Genomic DNA, 19,994 nt, shown 5'->3' with positions numbered 1-19,994 from the left:
AAAATAGAAGGAGAGATTAAAAGCTTCCAGGACAAACAAAAACGGAAAGAATTTGCAACCACCAAACCAGCTCTACAGGAAATACTGAAAGGGGTCCTCTAAGCAAAGAGAGAGCCTACAAGTGGTAGATCAGAAAGGAACAGAGACAATATACAGTAACAGTCACCTTACAGGCAATACAATGGCACTAAAATCATATCTCTCAATAGTTACCCTGAATGTTAATGGGCTAAATGCCCCAATCAAAAGACACAGGGTATCAGAATGGATAAAAAAACAAAACCCATCTATATGTTGCCTCCAAGAAACTCATTTTAAGCCCGAAGACACCTCCATATTTAAAGTGAGGGGGTAGAAAAGAATTTACCATGCTAATGGACATCAGAAAAAAGCAGGAGTGGCAATCCTTATATCAGATCAATTAGATTTTAAGCCAAAGACTATAATAAGAGATGAGGAAGGACACTATAGCATACTCAAAGGGTCTGTCCAACAAGATCTAACAATTTTAAATATCTATGCCCCCAATGTGGGAGCAGCCAACTATATAAACCAATTAATAACAAAATCAAAGAAACACATCAACAATAATACAATAATAGTAGGAGACTTTAACACTCCCCTCACTGAAATGGACAGATCATCCAAGCAAAAGATCAGCAGGGAAATAAAGGCCTTAAATGATACACTGGACGAGATGGACATCACAGATATATTCAGAACATTTCATCCCAAAGCAACAGAATACACATTCTTCTCTAGTGCACATGGAACATTCTCCAGAATAGATCACATCCTCGGTCCTAAATCAGGACTCAACCAATATCAAAAGATTGGGATCATTCCCTGCATATTTTCAGACCACAATGCTCTGAAGCTAGAACTCAACCACAAGAGGAAGTTTGGAAAGAACCCCAAAACATGGAGACTAAAGAGCATCCTTCTAAAGAATGAATGGGTCAACCGGGAAATTAAAGAAGAATTGAAAAAAATCATGGAAACAAATGATAATGAAAATACAATGGTTCAAAATATGTGGGACACAACAAAGGCAGTCCTGAGAGGAAAATATATAGCGGTACAAGCTTTTCTCAAGAAACAAGAAAGGTATCAGGTACACAACCTAACCCTACACCTAAAGGAGCTGGAGAAAGAACAAGAAAGAAACCCTAAGCCCAGCAGGAGAAGAGAAATCATAACGATCAGAGCAGAAATCAATGAAATAGAAACCAAAAAACAATAGAACAAATCAATGAAACTAGGAGCTGGTTCTTTGAAAGAATTAATAAAATTGATAAACCCCTGGCCAGACTTATCAAAAAGAAAAGAGAAAGGACCCAAATAAATAAAATCATGAATGAAAGAGGAGAGATCACAACTAACACCAAAGAAATAAAAACTATTATAAGAACATACTATGAGCAACTCTACGCCAACAAATTTGACAATCTGGAAGAAATGGATGCATTCCTAGAAACATATAAACTACCAAAATTGAACCAGGAAGAAATAGAAAGCCTGAACAGACCCATAACCAGTAAGGAGATTGAAACAGTCATTAAAAATCTCCAAACAAACAAAACCCAGGGCCAGATGGCTTCCCGGGGGAATTCTACCAAACATTTAAAGAAGAACTAATTCCTATTCTCCTGAAACTGTTCCAAAAAATAGAAATGGAAGGAAAACTTCCAAACTCATTTTATGAGGACAGCATCACCTTGATCCCAAAACCAGACAAGGATCCCATCAAAAAAGAGAGCTATAGACCAATATCCTTGATGAACACAGATGCGAAAATTCTCACCAAAATACTAGCCAATAGGATTCAACAGTACATTAAAAGGATTATTCATCACGACCAAGTGGGATTTATCCAAGGGCTGCAAGGTTGGTTCAACATCCGCAAATCGTCAATGTGATACAACACATCAATAAAAGAAAGAACAAGAACCATATGATACTCTCAATAGATGCTGAAAAAGCATTTGACAAAGTACAGCATCCCTTCCTGATCAAAACTCTTCAAAATGTAGGGATAGAGGGCACATACCTCAATATCATCAAAGCCATCTATGAAAAACCCACCGCAAATATCATTCTCAATGGAAAAAAACTGAAAGCTTTTCACTAAGGTCAGGAACATGGCAGGGATGTCCATTATCACCACTGCTATTCAACATAGTACTAGAAGTCCTAGCCTCAGCAATCAGACAACAGAAGGAAATTAAAGGCATCCAAATTGGCAAAGAAGAAGTCAAATTATCACTCTTCGCAGATGATATGATACTCTATGTGGAAAACCCAAAAGACTCCACTCCAAAACTGCTAGAACTTGTACAGGAATTCAGTAAAGTGTCAGGATATAAGATCAATGCACAGAAATCAGTTGCATTTCTCTATACCAACAACAAGACAGAAGAAAGAGAAATTAAGGAGTCAATCCCATTTACAATTGCACCCCAAACCATAAAATACCTAGGAATAAACCTAACTAAAGAGGCTAAGAATCTATACTCAGAAAACTATAAAGTACTCATGAAAGAAATTGAGGAAGACACAAAGAAATGGAAAAATGTTCCATGCTTCTGGATTGGAAGAATAAATATTGTGAAAATGTCAATGCTACCTAAAGCAATCTACACATTTAATGCAATTCCTATCAAAGTACCATCCATCTTTTTCAAAGAAATGGAACAAATAATTTTAAAATTTATATGGAACCAGAAAAGACCTCGAATAGCCAAAGGGATATTGAAAAAGAAAGCCAAAAGTGGTGGCATCACAATTCTGGACTTCAAACTCTATTACAAAGCTGTCATCATGAAGACAGCATGGTACTGGCACAAAAACAGACACATAGATCAATGGAACAGAATAGAGAGCCCAGAAATAGACCCTCAACTCTATGCTCAACTAATCTTTGACAAAGCAGGAAAGAATGTCCAATGGAAAAAAGACAGCCTCTTTAATAAATGGTGTTGGGAAAATTGGACAGCCACCTGCAGAAAAATGAAATTGGACCATTTCCTTACACCACACACAAAAATAGACTCAAAATGGATTAAGGACCTCTATGTGAGAAAGGAATCCATCAAAATCCTTGAGGAGAACACAGGCAGCAACCTCTTCGACCTCAGCCGCAGCCACATCTTCCGAGGAACATCGCCAAAGGTAAGGGAAGCAAAGGCAAAAATGAACTATTGGAATTTCATCAAGATCAAAAGCTTTTGTACAGCAAAGGAAACAGTTAACAAAATCAAAAGACAACTGACAGAATGGGAGGAGATATTTGCAAACGACATATCAGATAAAGGACTAGTGTCCAAAATCTATAAAGAACTTAGCAAACTCAACACCCAAAGAACAAATAATCCAATCAAGAAATGGGCAGAGGACATGAAGAGACATTTCTGCAAAGAAGACATCCAGATGGCCAACAGACACATGAAAAAGTGCTCCATATCACTCGGCATCAGGGAAATACAAATCAAAACCACAATGAGATATCACCTCACACCAGTCAGAATGGCTAAAATCAACAAGTCAGGAAATGACAGATGCTGGCGAGGATGCAGAGAAAGGGGAACCCTCCTACACTGTTGGTGGGAATGCAAGCTGGTGCAACCACTCTGGAACACAGCATGGAGGTTCCTCAAAATGTTGAAAATAGAACTGCCCTATGACCCAGCAATTGCACTACTGGGGATTTACCCTAAAGATACAAACGTAGTGATCCAAAGGGGCACGTGCACCCGAATGTTTATAGCAGCAATGTCCACAATAGCCAAACTATGGAAAGAACCTAGATGTCCATCATCAGATGAATGGATCAAGAAGATGTGGTATATATACACAATGGAACACTATGCAGCCATCAAAAGAAACGAAATCTTGCCATTTGCGACAACATGGATGGAACTAGAGCGTATCATGCTTAGCGAAATAAGTCAAGCGGAGAAAGACAACTATCATATGATCTCCCTGATATGAGGAAGTGGTGATGCAACATGGGGGCTTAAGTGGGTAGGAGAAGAATCCATGAAACAAGATGGGATAGGGAGGGAGACAAACCATAAGTGACTCTTAATCTCACAAAACAAACTGTGGGTTGCTGGGGAGAGGGGGATTGGGTGAAGGGGGGTAGGGTTATGGACATTGGGGAGGGTATGTGCTTTTGGGTAAATTGGAAGGGGTGGTGAACCATGAGAGACTATGGACTCTGAAAAACAATCTGAGGGGTTTGAAGTGGCGGGGGTGTGGGACGTTGGGGTACCAGGTGGTGGGTATTATAGAGGTCACGGCTTGCATGGAGCACTGGGTGTGGTGAAAAAATAATGAATACTGTTTTTCTGAAAATAAATAAATTGGAGAAAAAAATGTAAAAAAAAAAAAAGAAAAAGAAAATATTCAAGCTCTGCTCTGAGGAAGGAACACTCCTTTTCCCACCTTATCACTTCCAACTTGAAATTTGAAGTGTGATGTTCAAAAAGCCTGAAGCTACTTATAATCTTGCAAGTTCTTGCTCTCCCTGTCAGTACCTTCGTGCTTGCAGCTCTCTCTGCCTGCCTTACTCTATTGCCATCTCTTTTGGTCTGGCTAAACCCACTCATTTGTGAAAACCCAGCTCAGAAATCTCCCTCCGTAGGAACCTCCTAAAGCCTCTTCCTGTTAAGGGCCTGTTCTGTGTGCTTCCCAGCTGTCCCATATTTAGCTCTCTCCCAAGTATGGTAATGTGTTGTAATGACTGCGTGCTTCCTTGGGCCCTTCACTAGAGTATGACCTCTTGGAAACTCAAGGAGGGTCTCTTATCTCTGCATCCCCAGCACCTAGACAATGCTCAGCATAGATCAGACATCCAATAAATATTTGTTGAATCAATACACAGCCAATCTACCTTCTTTTTTTTTTTTTAAGATTTTATTTATTTATTTGACAGAGACAGATCACAAGTAGGCAGAGAGGCAGGCAGAGAGAGAGGAGGAAGCAGACTCCCTGCTGAGCAGAGAGCCCGATGCGGGACTCGATCCCAGGACCCTGAGATCATGACCTGAGCTGAAGGCAGCGGCCTAACCCACTGAGCCACCCAGGCGCCCCGCCAATCTACCTTCTTAAGAAGAATCGCATCGGGCTCCCAGCTCCATGGGGAGTCTGCTTCGCTCTCTGACCTTCTCCTCGCTCGTGCTCTCTCTCACTGTCTCTCTCTCTCAAATAAATAAATAAAATCTTAAAAAAAAAAGATACATTGTAGCATCTTAAAAAAAAAAAAAAAAAAAAAAGAAGAAGAATCTTACTTACCTGAATAAAGAGTTAAAGCATTCTCCAAATTTCACACTTTAATAGGACTTGTAACTCTGAAATGTAAAAAAGAGATTTATAAGTGTAAGGGTTGAATACATTAGCTTAAAATTCATTTTCTCCTGACATTGACTTGGAACTATTTCTAAGAGAAATAGATGTCAGAGGTTTATGGAGTGTGAATAGGACAGCCATTTAAAACCTAATCATTCTTTCCACCAGATTCTGAAGCTGATAATAGATTTTAGAACAAGGGGGCTTGTTGTGGTGGATAGAGTGCCATGCTCTTCAGATAAAAGTGAGTAAAAAATGTGGCCTTTGGGACACACTCACTGCAGAAAAAGATCTCTCTTTCACAATCTGGAAAAGATGTTCTAAACAGTCAGTAGACACCAAAGGTATGAAAAAGAGCCTCCAAGCACAGAGAAAATAAATTATCTGTTCCACTGCTATATCTAGTGTCCTCAGGAACTTGAAACTTGAATTTTGTCTAAATATAAAACACTTGGCAAAGCAGGCCTTCTTAGTTGTCTTTCTCTGGCATTTTGTCAGGTTTTGCTGGAAGAGAGCATCTCCTATTATCTAATGGAATTTCCCCTAATGGAACCTGGTACAAAGATGAAACCATACTTTAGTATACTGAAGAATAGGAACAATATTTTTTCTTAACTCAGAAAAACTAATACATTGTTCCAGTGAAGTTCATAGAATAGTAGAGTATCAAGTCTTGAAGGCAATTTCAGTGTTTTCATATTCAACTTCTTGATTTCACCAATGAAAAACATATTAAGGACAGTGAAGTAGCTAGATCAAAGTCCCAAAAACTGTGGCATTCTAAGGGCATCAGACATGTAAACAAATAATAAAAAACATGATAAAATACATGATATAATTGAAAATAAATCAATGTTAGTTACTAGCACTGTACTTTTATTTTGTAGAGGAAATATCTCATTATCTATGATGGTAATCATCATAATCAATGAATATCTTTACTTATCAATGATAAATATTTTGGCACGTGTATACATGGAAAGCAGGGTTGTGTTGAATTTCATGTTCAATCTCTTGAAAACTAGATGAAGGCATTGAGTTAGGAAATGGGGAAAATATTCAGATCACCAGCTTGTAAGTTCCAAGGATCACTAAATCATCACTTAACCTCTACCTTTGGGATGGATGATCCTGAAAACAGTATTAGAGAGTGAAATATAACTCTTGTTATATTTCCACAATTAATGGAGCAAATGTCATAACCCCACCAATCAGGAAATCCTCCATATACTCACCATGTATCTAAAATAATCTCTTCTTAAAGACTGTCGTATAATTTCTACACAAAAGCGAAATAATACTAATGAATAGTGATGAAATGTTATTTCTTATAAAAGTCTTTTGCATAATTACTCTTTTGATCCTCATAAAAAGACAGATTAGTACTTATATTTCCTTCATCTTTACATGTGGAATCCTAAGGCTGATAGGTTAAATGACTTGCCTAAGAGTTGGTGAGGGCTGATGTCATGAGTCGTGCAGAAAAGGGCAGGTGGGCTAAACAATACTTCCCCATGGGAAAGAATAGGGAGCCTTTGATCCAGATAAGGACCAATGTTTAATAACATGGGTTACTAACTCTACTACATTGAAGTTTTTAAAAGAAGGAATAAACTTTTGTATTTAAATAGGGAGCCTATTATATATGTAATAATCTCCTAGGTATTTTGCATATTATTGTGTTCACTTCCACAATGGACCTTCCCTAGGACCTTCCTTAATCATTAATCCTGTGATTAAAGTAAATTGGTATAATTTCAACATAGTTCTTGGCTTAAAGAGCCATGAACTGAACAACTTGGTTCCATGGAGGTTTGGCTTAAGTAGAAAATTAGTTATTTGTTTTTAAACACACACACACACACACACACTCACACGCACTGTGTATATATTTATAAAGGCACATAATGATGTGGTTGTTAACACGAATTCTGAATCAGGTAGACTGGATTCCTATCCTCCAGCTTAGCTGTTTACTAGTTGTTGGGTCTAACTAGCTGTGTGACTTTGGAAAATGTCTTGAGTCTCTGTTTCTTCACCTACAAAATCGGAGTAAATAGAATTCTTGTAAGACTGTAGTAAGAATTAAATGAGATAAAATTTATAAAATGCTTAGCATATTTTTTAGCATAAGTAGTTTCAATAAATATTAGTAATGATAACATATATATGGTGTATAGTTCCAAAAATAGATTTGAAGCAGTTATAAATATTCATTACATAATAGTTTATTCACACAGGCCAATAAGTATGTGAGGAAATTGAGGGGACAGGGAATTAGAAGATAATGGATAAGACGATATTGACAATAAGATTAGTACATAATATTTGTGAGAAAATGTCCTCTGCATTTCTTTGTGTAAGCCAGAAATATTGCTTCAAGCTTCCTAGCAATTAATGCACAGAGGAAAACAAAGTTAAATTAAATTTTATCATGCCCCTAAATAAACATAAAACAATGTTTCAGAACAAGACTTTATTTCTTTTGACTGACCAGTTCAGTGGCTTTCTTCATTATGTGGATGTTGTGACATTGTAAATAATGTCTTCCACATCTTCCCAATAAATACAAAAGTAAACCTTGCATTTCATATACATCGATGAAGGCAAAGGCCTAAAACCAAAGTATAATTCAGTAAAGCAATTCCATGAGTGAGGGGGAACATGTGACATACGCTTAATTCTTTGATGACCTGACATAACTCCAGTCTCGGCCCTGAATTTAGGGTACCTAGAGATATAAGCAAACTCAACTCAGCAAATTTTTTACAGATAATATTTATTAAAACCAACTTTTTGAGAATACATTGCCCAGAACAGAACGAAAGTTATACTTACTGAGAACTATCTGGGAGTTTATGATTCTTTCATAAACTTTAATTATTAAATGAACTGGAAGTTGGGTTGATATTTACTTACTAGGTGTCTAGTCACGTGACAGGCCACCATAAATCAAATCCACCTAATTAGGGAGATAACATTATTTTTTTTTTTTACACAGACTTTCCAAAATCATAGAAGTCTTTATTAGAACAACAAATGTGGTGACAAAAGAGTAAGCTGGAAGGAACTCTATCTTCTTTAGGGCTTGATCCCTAAAACTACAACACTTGCCGACACATGTAGTTATCAAAGATGAATTTTATTTATAAATAATGAGGGAATCGATACATGGAACAGCTGATCTGAAGTAGAATATGAAGAGTGGGCAAATATACAGACATCAAGACCTTGAGAAGAAGTTACAAATAGATGCAAATATCCACTAACCAATATCCACAGGAAGATAACGGATTGCATTTTACCAGGCACAGTCTGCATACCTATGAACCAAAATCTTTTGCATTACTGTCAGATTTTTATGACTTAGGTGTAAAATAGTCAAAGACTGAGCAATAGGCTGAGATCACAATGAAGTAAGTGCTAGACAGGAAAGTCAGTAATCCTTTCAGTCTTTTTCATAATATTTCCACACAGTAGGCACTCTGAAGTATTTTTAATAAGCAAATCATGCATATTGATTAAACAATACATCTAACTTGGATATATCATGTAGAGAAATATTTAAAGAAATACAAGGTGTAATTTTTACCTTTTCTCACAATTCTTAGCACTGTGATTATAAATTCTTTTTTCAATTTGCCTTTAAAAAGATAAGCTCAAGTCCTTTTGCTTATTTGTGTAAAAATCTTCTGTGCCTGTATCGCTCTGTCTTTGGGCCTTTAGAGTCATTTCTTTTTTCTGTTACAGGTGTGCTCTTCAGAGGGGAATAACACTTCTTATATGCTTTAACTGCTGACAGGTTTTTTTTTTTATCTCTTTTGCTCTCTACTCAATTTCTGCTTATGCCTTTATTCAAAAGAAAGAAAAAAAGTCAGAAGTACAAGTTGCCCAGGGACTTAAAATTGGTTTTTGAAATGAGGACAGCCATTTTCAAATTCAGTTAATTCATTCATTCATTTTTTTATGGGACTGAGCCCTTAAACCTGTGGTGTCTGATGCTTCCTTGGGTCCTAGGTATCAGAATTTAATTGATCATTGGACACCCCATTGGTGTTTGGAGAATTGGAGAATTGGTTTTGGTGCTGGCAACAACCTAGGTAAGTGACGAGCAGACAAGGATGTGGAGAAGCCATAAGAGTTAAAAAAAAAAAAAAAAGAGTTAGAAGAAATCCAAAAAGACCATTGTGTGGTGGAAATCAAGAGAAAAATTTCTGAGAAGGAATACATGGTTATTAGCATCAATGCTGCAAAGAAGTCAAGTAAGGAAAGGCCTGAAAAGTATGAGTTGTATTTAAAACTAACTTTGGAAGTAATTCCAGGAAGGAATCAGGGCAAGAATGGGGTAAGGGTGGAGGAGTTCATAAAAAGGGGCTTGAGGAAAATCAGTTGCAGTGAATTTAAAAATGACCTCAAAATGAAGTAAAAAGTGCCTAATGGATATACATTTTTTGACTTAGTGTGCAGCAATTCTAAGCTGTTGATACATTTTGTCATTCTCAAAAACCTTACTAATTTTTGCTCTTGCTTAGTAGATGATAGTGACAAAATTACACAGATAGCCCAAGGTAAAGAAGATGGGATATGAACCTAGGTCTGTAGGACTGCACATTTTCTCTATTTTTAACCACAACAGAAAAGCTGAGTTTCTCTGTCCTAAAAAATTCTCTAATTCAGCACTTCTATTCCCCTAAGATACTAGATAACTGATTTCAGTTATTTTGTAGCTGTGTCTTGGGTCACATCACAATAATACAATTTAACCAGACCTAAAGGGGAGCACCTTATGTACTAGTAACCAATATTTTTCTTTTCTTTAAATTCTTCTTATAATGCTATTTTTGAGTTAGCTCTAAGAAGAAAATTGACTTTAAATGCCTAATAGAGTTTCAAAATGTCGTAAACTTCTAATAGATCTCTAAAAACAGTTTTGCTTTTTTTTTTTAAATAAATGTTCTGTCTTTGAGATGACAAATGAGAGTTTAGATACAGCCAATGCTTTTATATCTGAGTCAACCATCCACAGAGGCACTTGAGATGGAAAGGATATTTTTATTCTTCATTTTTCTTGCTAATTAATATGAATTGGTGCCACTGGAATTTAATTAGCTCAAAGTAGGCATTTTTTCCCCTTAAACAAAGAAATGTTGCTTTACCATTTTATTTTATTTATTTAAAAGATTTATTTAGTTATTTTAGAGAGAGCGAGAAAGAGAGAGTACACGTGTGTGAGTGGGGCAGACACAGAGAGGGGGAGAGAATCCTAAGCAGATTCTGTGCTGAGCCCAATCCCAATACCCTGAGATCATGTGAGCCTAAACCAAGAGTTGTACTTAACCACCTGAGCCGCCCAGGTACCCCTTGTTTTACCATTTAAAAATATGATTCAGTTTCATCCATAAGTCTTTACTACTTGGAAAGGAAAAGAAAACCTTAAAATCCAGTTGAGAGTAGGTTTCTTAAAGCCAGGGCACTACTAATGAGAGAAAATCAGTAATTGTTTCAACTCACTGTTAAAGTCCGTGTTTTCTAGTGGGAATGCAAAGGCAGCATATTCTAATGGCCACCATTTTGTTTTATTTTGTTCTGAGTTTTTGTTTTCAGATGAACAATCACAATTTATGGCAGCTTTTGAGATTGGCAACATTTATATAATTTAATGTAGAAAGGATTTCATAGTTCTTTTAGAGCACTACTTCCCAAAATAAAGCATACAAGCTGAGGGGATGGTGTGTGCAGTATATCACCAGGGGCATATGAATTCTTTAAGAGAAATTTTCAACTGTTTACTTTCAATTTGTTAATGATCTGTAATATAATAGATGCACTTCCGGGGTTATGAGAGGACTTTACACATAGCTTCCTAATTTTAATGATCATATTTGCCTTTATGTTTCTGGTATTACTCCCATCAAAGAAATCTTGATGGGTGTCAGGGGGCACACCATGAATGGATGTGGCATAGTAGATCAAACTGATAAAAGTAGTAAATGCATTGACTCTTCATGAGACATACAGAAAAGATGTTCCAAACTCAAAAGAGCCTGAACCATTTTATTCTGAACCATTACCTCAACAAAGAGTGAATGCTTTAACAAGTTATCAAGTGAGAATTTATTATAATTGCCACTAAAGAATTGTTTCCTAGCTGGCTTTTAGTTTAGAATGAGAGCTGGTTGTTCTGAATTAGCAAAAAAAAAAAAAAAAAAAAAGCCTGGGAGTTATTAATGATATTTTGTAGAAAATACTTAAACAATAACAACAATGACATGCTCTGAATTTGTATTGTTGAGTTTAAAATACAGGAACAGACTAAAATATAGGACCAAATCTGGGGCTACATCTTTCTCTTTTAAAAACACTGACAATTTGTTTCAGAAAAAAATTGTCACATTACATTAATATAGTAAATTTACATTTTATTTTTGCTTTGGTTAATCTAATTGGCTGGCAAGTTTATTCTGCTTTTAAAGTTTTGTTAGAGCTAACTACAGTACCTTTACCTCTGAACATTTTTTATTAATATTAAAACAAAAGTGATCTTTGTCAACAAGAATCTGGAAGAAATGTTTTCCTTTTAAAGGCATCTGTGGCTGAGAGATGATTGTCTGCCAAACGATCCATTTGTTCCCTGTTTTAGATGGGGTTTCCTAGAAGCAGAGCCAGGGATTGGAATTCTTGTATAATGATTTATTGAGGAAGTGATTTCAGAAGAGGATGGGGGTTAGTGAGAGCAGGATAGGACGGAGGGAGGAGCTAAACTAGGATGTGGTCTCAGCTGGAGAGCAGCTGGAACTAGATTGGTTCTACTGGAAGCTATAGAGCATGAATTTCCGCAGCTTATTCAGTGTCACTATGGGTTACTGCCCCCCCGGAGTTATTATAATGGCTCCCATTAGGAGGAGATAAATAGCTATGAGCCACTAATGAGGGCTAAGGCATGAGAACTGGGGGATGGGTATTCTAGCCCAGTGAAGTGGATCTGGGGAGAGCAACCATGAGGCCTGCTATAGGACTGCCTTGCAGTCCTCAGATATACTTGCTTCTCAGATTAAGTTAACTCCATCTAGTCACAGTTTTTCTGATCCTGAATGGTCAATGTTTGGGGAAGACTTATAAGAAGCTTATTTAAATCAAGTATAGCTCCTGTGGTATGATTGGTCTAGACATACCCTTTATCCTTTCTTCTCTACTAGTTATTCTAGAATGTCTCTTCCTTGGGTAGCACCTCTGTTGGACTAGTTGGCTTGTCTTACAGCATCTGATGCAGTTACCATACTTTTATCAACCTGTGGTTATTGGACTTGTTCTTTTAGTGAAATTGGTCATAGAAATACAGAGATAACCCAACAAATCTCCCTGTTTGCACTGGCTAGCCATACTTTATTTCCTCATGATGAATAGGGTCAGTTAATCTGCTGGTATGGTAACTGTTTTTTGTCTGATGGTCTACTGGCTTGAGTTGCTGAAAGTAACCAGGAGTTAGTCATAACTTTAAGTTTATTGGGATTCTCCCGGTGTTCCCTGGTGGAAGCATCCTTCCTCTAGGAACCAGGATCACTGGAACCTAAATTACAGATGTGGGGAAACACAAATTCCCTGAGAGGGTGACTGGAAGTGATGGTGAGTAGGCCCATTCCTGCTTTTATTCCTTTGTTCCCAGACCTTGCATTCTACTTACTGGTGACACAGAACTACTAATGTCTATTATTTTAGGGTATATACTACATCCTGAAGAAGAGCTTTCCAGCCATGTAAAGTATTTTTGACAAGGTGGAAATTCAAGACCCCTCAAGAGGACATTCCACCACTATTAAGTTAGCAGCTTCTGGATGATCCAGAATATGGTGGGATCAATAAGTAGATACCATGGCTATGTTCTACCACTGCTCATCTTGTGCCATAAAGTTTGTCTCTTGTATTTCCTAGAAATGCTAGGAAAGTAGCACTTCCTAGCAATGCTAAGTGGGATTTGGAGGCTTAAATCAGACACTTCGGAGTGCTGCTAGCTGGGTGTTATGGGCAGAGACTAAAAGTTGTTGACAATCCAGATGAAATATTGCCCCTATAATGCAGAAGGAGTTTGATGTAATCAACTTGTCACCAAATAATGATTGGTCTCTTTGAAGGATGATACTGTATTCAGTGTTATGGGTTGCTGGCCTATTGGACACTCACTGGTGACAGCAGTTGATCATCCTTCATGATAGGGAATCCATGCTGTTTGGGCTCACATGGCCTTCATCTCTGCCACCATTAATTCTCTGTGCCAGAGCCCATTGCATGGACACTGTGTGACCAACAACAGATGTTGGTTGCCATCTATTGGCCAAGTCACCCTTGTTATTTAGTTCCTCTTCCATGACAGACACTGTCTTGTGAACACTGATTTATGATGCAAATATTGTTATATGTGTACTAATTCCCCAGCACCATACAGATGCTTCTTTCATGTCCCTAATCTAATCGTACTCCTACCAGGCTTCTAACATACCATATAAGACCTTTACCATGCAGTCAAAAGACCCAGTTAGGTGGCATAGAAGGACATTAGTGGAATAGTCACACAACCTAATGGAAAATATCAACCAGGGATTAGTGTGAATTGATCACCATCATGCAGATGATTATTACCATTGTCAGCACAACAGCAAACATCATTTCCATATTTTAATATTTCTGAAACTTTCACACCTTCTAGTTTATGGCTTCTTGATGTGTGAAGTTTTAGGAATATCCTAGTCAATTTATTTTATTTCATATGAACAATGAATGAAAAATCTATGTCTCGTACAGTTCTTTCACTAAGAATAAAGCTATTGGGTTAATTGGCAACATTTTAAAATTTCTTAGTTGCATACAAAATAATGGTGCATTTAAAATCAATGGCTTCTTAGAATATATATATAGCTGTGCCTTCTACCTACTATGTGCTGGGAATACAAAGAAATACTTTATAACCTCTGTTCTCAGAAAAGTCACTTCAACTTCAATTAAATTCAGCGCTACTGGGCAGGAGTCACTGAGTGTTCTTTCTCTGGGGCACCAAAATAGGAATGGGTAATATCCTGTTTCATTTGCTAAACATGAGGATTACCTGCACCTAACATATTCAGCTTGTCTTCCTTTGCTAGAAATATCCCCCCTTTCCACCAATTTTCCTAATAATTTACCTTTGTAGCCAATAATACTTTGAAATAGCAAATACCACAAGCTGGTTGGCTTTATGATAGTATCATAGTACTTTCATATAACCAAGTGACACTGTCTAAGATTTTAAAAGCCAAATTTGGGACGAAGGAAAGGAAGGACATTGTGTGCAAGTATTGCTCTGATAACAGAACCAATTTTGTCAGAAGCACATTTAGCCTAATATTGGATAGCACTGCTTCAGAGAGGACAGTTTGCAGCCTTATTCTGGCTGGAAAGGATGCAGCCTAGAGGGGGAAGAATGTTTCACTTTGATAACAAGTTTATTTGTTGAATGTGAAGATGATGAAAGAAAGAGCATGTGGGAGCATATGTGCAGTAGGAAGAGAGGGGCACATCTAAGACTGTCATACCCAGACCTGTTTTTTAAACTATTTATTTATTTATTTATTTAGAGTGTGTGTGTGTGTGTGTGTGTGTGTGTGTGTTTGTATTTGAACAGCAGGGAGGGAAAGAGGGAGAGAGAGAGAGAGAGAGAGAAAAAAAAATCTCAAGGGACTCCCTGTTGAAAACAGGGCCCAGCTGGGGTGGGGGAGCTCAATCCCTGAGATGGTGATCAGACCCTTAATCAAAAGTCAGATGCTCAACTGACTGAGCCACCCAGGTGCCCCATATCCAGGCTTTTTAATTAGCTTTCAGACTATAGTAGATCCTCTATAAAGTTTTATTTAATGTGTGACTGATAGGGAAGTCTGGGATGTCCTGAAACCCAGGTTATCCTTTATTGTTCACCCATCTAGACAGAATACTTGGTAATGGTAACAAGCACAGCTAAGTTTGAGGGGGAGAGAAATCTTAAAGGATTTCATTATGTTACTTTCACTGAAAGTTTTACTGTAGAACATCATTATAGTTTTTACTGTAGAACATCATTATAGTTTTGTTGTTGTTCTTGCTTTTTTCTCCTTAAGGGGTTCACACTATGAGAAAGCTTATTAGCTAAAACTAGCTACTGATAAGATACTTCTGGCATGTCAATGAATAAATTCTCTTGAATCCAAGCTAAAATGGAATCTTCTACTGTTGTCCACAACAACATTAGAACACTGTTTGAGAATATGCTCCTTTATTTCTGTTAGGTAAATAGAGTGGCTCTCTGAATACACAATTCCTGGTTAGTAAGGACTAACCTACATTTGTTAAAAGAACTGCCATTTAATGTTCTTTTTTTTTTTTTTTTTTTAGTTTTTCAGTGTTCCAAGATTCATTGTTTATGTATCACACTCAGTGCTCCATGCAATGTGTGCCCTCCTTAATACCCACCACCAGGTTCACCCATCCCTCCACCCCTTTCCCTCTAAAATCCTCAGTTTGTTCCTCAGAGTCCACAGTCTCTCATGGTTTGTCTCTCCCTCTGATTTCCCCCAATTCACTTTTCCTTTCCTCCTCCTAATGTCCTCCATGTTATGCCTTATGTTCCACAAGTAAGTGTAACCATTTGATACCTGACTTTCTCTGATTGACTTATTTCACTCAGCATAATCTCCTCCAGTTCCATCCATGTTGATACAAAAGTTGGGTATTCATCCTTTCCGATGGCTGAGTAATATTCCATCATATATATGGACCACATTTTCTTTATCCATTCGTCTGTTGAAGGGCATCTTGGCTCTCTCCACAGTTTGACTATTATGGACATTGCTGCTATGAACATTGGGGTACAGATGGCCCTTCTTTTCACTACATCTGTATCTTTGGGGTCAATACCCAGTAGTACAACTGCTGGGTCATAAGGTAACTTTATTTTTTATTTTTTGAGGAATCTCCATACTGTTTTCCAAAGTGGCTGCATCAACCTCCATTCCCACCAACAGTGTAAGAGGGTTCCTCTTTCTCCACATCCTCTCCAATATTCGTTGTTTCCTGTCTTGTTAATCTTTGCCATTCTAACTTGGGTAAGGTGGTATCTCAGTGTGGTTTTGATTTGAATTTCCATGATAGCTAATGATGATGAACATTTTTTCATGTGTCTGCTAGCCATTTGTATGTCTTCTTTGGACAAGTGTCTGTTCATGTCTCCTGCCCATTTTTTTGACATGATTATCTGGTTTTTTGGGTGTTGAGTTTGAGGAGTTCTTTATAGATCTTGGATATCAGCCCTTTGTCTGTAGTGTCATTTGTGAATATTTTCTCCCATTCTCTGAGTTGCCTCTTTGTTTTGTTGACTGTTTCTTTTGCTGTGCAGAAGCATTTAATGGGTTTAGATAAGCAGTTCATTCTAGGGTGTCTACCAGCCTGTCACAACTCAAGAAGTTCCACTTCTTTGTTAGCTTTTGAGACATAATTCTCATGAAATGACTTCTTTGAGATTAAAACCAAGCCAAACAAACAGGTATCAAAAGGAAAGAACGACTATTTAACACACCAGAATTATATTGCTGTGAGAAAAAAACACTGTAATTCTGAGTTAGCAATGCTACCTCTGGAGCCTGAAAATGGTTCCTGAACCGGCATCACATACTCTACAACACAAGTAAGTGAACAAAGAGTATAATGCAAACATCTCAAGCCCACATTCTCAAGGTCCAACTTGCCATTTCTTTAAGGCAAAGAGGAAGATTTCAGTGAGTATTATAAAAAACTCAATTGTTTTTAATCTTTTCTGAATTAGAGAACCATCTATAGGGAGGCCCTGGGGAATATAGGAATAAACCTTGTCTTGAGACTTGTGATCTGGCCCCTAAAATTCTACCTCTCACCACCTCTGTTACTTTGAACAGGTCACTTCACCCTTCTGGGTCTGTTTCCTTACCTATACTTAGACCCCACTGAGGATTATGAAAGCATTGAAGTAATCTCTAAGATTATTTTTAGCTCAAATATTTTTTGGTTTTATAAAAAGGATGATGGATGGGGTGCCTGGGTGGCTCAGTGGGTTAAGCCGCTGCCTTCGGCTCAGGTCATGATCTCAGGGTCCTGGGATCGAGTCCCACATCGGGCTTTCTGCTCAGCAGGGAGCCTGCTTCCTCCTCTCTCTCTCTCTGCCTGCCTCTCTGCCTACTTGTGATCTCTCTCTGTCAAATAAATAAATAAATAATCTTAAAAAAATAATAAAATAAAATAAAAAGGATGATGGTTGAAGTTAAAGAAATTTTTTGAAAAATTTGTGCAGGGGAAATGATGAACTGTTGATGAGACCAATATTTATAATGCAGTGGGAAGGAAAACCAACATTTATTGAGTGCCAGCTGTATGCCAAACATTGTACTAAATGCATCTATCTTATTTAAGATTCCCAACAGCACAACCAGGCAGTATTATTTTCTTTATTTGACAGATGAAAATAAATCAAAGTTTTGTAATTTACATAGCTGGTAGATAGTGGAACCAGGAATTTGAACCCAGGAAAAGTTTACCAAAGACACTGTTCTTTTTAGGAATCAAAGAAGGAAATTGAGAAGAAAACATACCTATTAGAGAATAACTATGCTATACTGAGGGAAGATTTTCTGAATGAGTTTATAATATTGGAGATTTAGCATTGTCCTGCTAGCTTTTGAAACTTTTTTTCAATATGCACAGTTGGGGCAATAGAACCTATGTGATATTTATGATATTTATTTCAACTTGGTAACCTTCACGAAGTGAAAAGATATACTCACTGTTTTATTCATTTCACCCATGGAGCTCTCTTTCTTGTTATTTTATACTTTAGGGAGAAGGGAGAAGATTATTCCCAATGAGAAAAAGTAGCAAGACTAAAGCTTCAGATCTGAGCTCACTATATGACAATGTTATTGCTTTTCAAAAGACTTTAAGGGACCAGAAAGCCTACATTCAGCTTTGGCTTCTATGTGTATTACTGGGTCTGCCAACAGTAAGTGCTTAATAAATGCAGTCTCTTTCTACTTATAAACTAGATTCATATTTTAAATACAAAATGAAAAAAATGGGTAATGATAAGTGGCCCATATACCCCCTCAAGATAAAACAATTCAGTAGTCGTGCAAGGGACCTAAAATGTAAAATTATGAATTATACAAAGATGAACATAAAAACAAATTATGAATGTTTGTGTTTTACGTAGAGCGCACTTCTGGTATGAAGACATGTTTGCAAATTTTAGCATCTGGAAATTTCAGGCAGGCTTTAGCCTAGTTGAAATTCCCCAGCAGCATTAACACTGAGCATCCTCATAATTCACCAGAGTTGTAGTCCCCCATTTAAAGTCAAGAATAGCTCCCTGAGTTATTTTGGCTCACGTTTTGAAAGGAGACCAGAGCAGCTGCACAGGAGTGTTGGGTGTCCTCATAGTTTATCCCTTGGGTGATGTTTCTTCCACTTATTGCTGTTTGTTCCTATTTTTAAATCATTGTCAGTATTTTTTCCTTGGCTCTTCTCACTGTCTGCACTTTTCTGGCTCTTCTACACAAATGGTTTTATGTTTTTTTTCTCCTAGATTTAACAATAGTTGAGCTCCTTTGCACATTTTTGGTCAAAAGTGAATAAAAAGTTTTTTAAAGCATTCAGCAGATGTAGATCCCAATTTTACTTTTATGATTTCAAACAGTGTATAATATTTCATATATTAAGCTCTTGGGTATTATATTCCAAAACTCTTTTTAATTTGTGTTCTTCTTATAGCAACAATATGTCCCCTCAAGCATACTGTCTTGAGGGGATTTGTTTTAATTTCCCTTGCCCTAACTTCTTTCATTAGATAATTTATGTCTGCAGGGAATACTTCCTTTTCTTTGGTTACACTCTGCTCTTGTATTTTCTGAATTATCAATGCACTGAAGACATAGAGACCTTTTTCTTTTTAGCTATTTAAATTGTAGATTAAGGAATAGTCCTCTCAGAATGGTGTTAATTGGGAGAAAAACCATTATGAAATTAAGTTTCCAAGGATTTAGAAAGCAATCAAGTGAGGCATATACTTACTGACCTTCTTAATCCCATCCACATTCATGATTTCTTTCTGCTTCCATCAGAACCTAAGACTCTTTCTATACACAGGGAAGTTAGAGCTTTCACCAAACCATTCTAACAAACCCAACATCCAGTTAACCTAGGAGCCATGGCCCTTAAATAACAGCACCAACCTCAGGAAAAACTCTGAAACTAAATGCCTGGCCATGTAAATACACATGTGAATAAAGAGCTATTTTCTGTGTTTGAAAAATTCATTTTGAAGATTTATTTTTTAAAACAAAGGGAGATTACAAGCCAGGTTAGGTATGTTTGATTAAACCTTTCATTTGGAAATAAAATGGATTATGCTTGGTGATTAAGATCCACATGTTTCATGTATTGAAGACTCAAAGAGACCTTCCTTGGCATCATACTTGGCTGTAAATTCTTTTGGGAAAGAATTTAGTCTTTCTATAGGCTGTGAATTCTTTTGGGAAAGGGACTGTGTCTCACTCATTTAGTTCTCCCATCATTTAGTATATTTCCTGGTATATAATAAATATTCAGGAAGTGACTTTAGT

General features: G+C 37.1%; 1 protein-coding gene across 1 annotated transcript in view; it reads left to right on the top strand.

Annotated features, from left to right (window-relative positions):
• The window catches only part of FBXO4 (F-box protein 4), a 145,678-nt gene extending 127,360 nt beyond the window's left edge, over nucleotides 1-18,318 (top strand). The window contains exon 8 of the mRNA XM_044232410.1: nucleotides 18,215-18,318. The gene's annotated coding sequence lies outside the window, so the exon portion shown is untranslated. The remainder of the gene's footprint in view (nucleotides 1-18,214) is intronic.
• The last annotated feature ends 1,676 nt before the right edge of the window (nucleotides 18,319-19,994 follow it).

The sequence above is a fragment of the Neovison vison genome, chromosome 1 (assembly GCF_020171115.1).
Source record: "Neovison vison isolate M4711 chromosome 1, ASM_NN_V1, whole genome shotgun sequence".
In the NCBI taxonomy this organism is placed as follows: Eukaryota; Metazoa; Chordata; class Mammalia; order Carnivora; family Mustelidae; genus Neogale; species Neogale vison.
The sequence above is the reverse complement of the archived record's forward strand: the minus strand, read 5'-3'. Positions and strand labels throughout refer to the sequence as shown.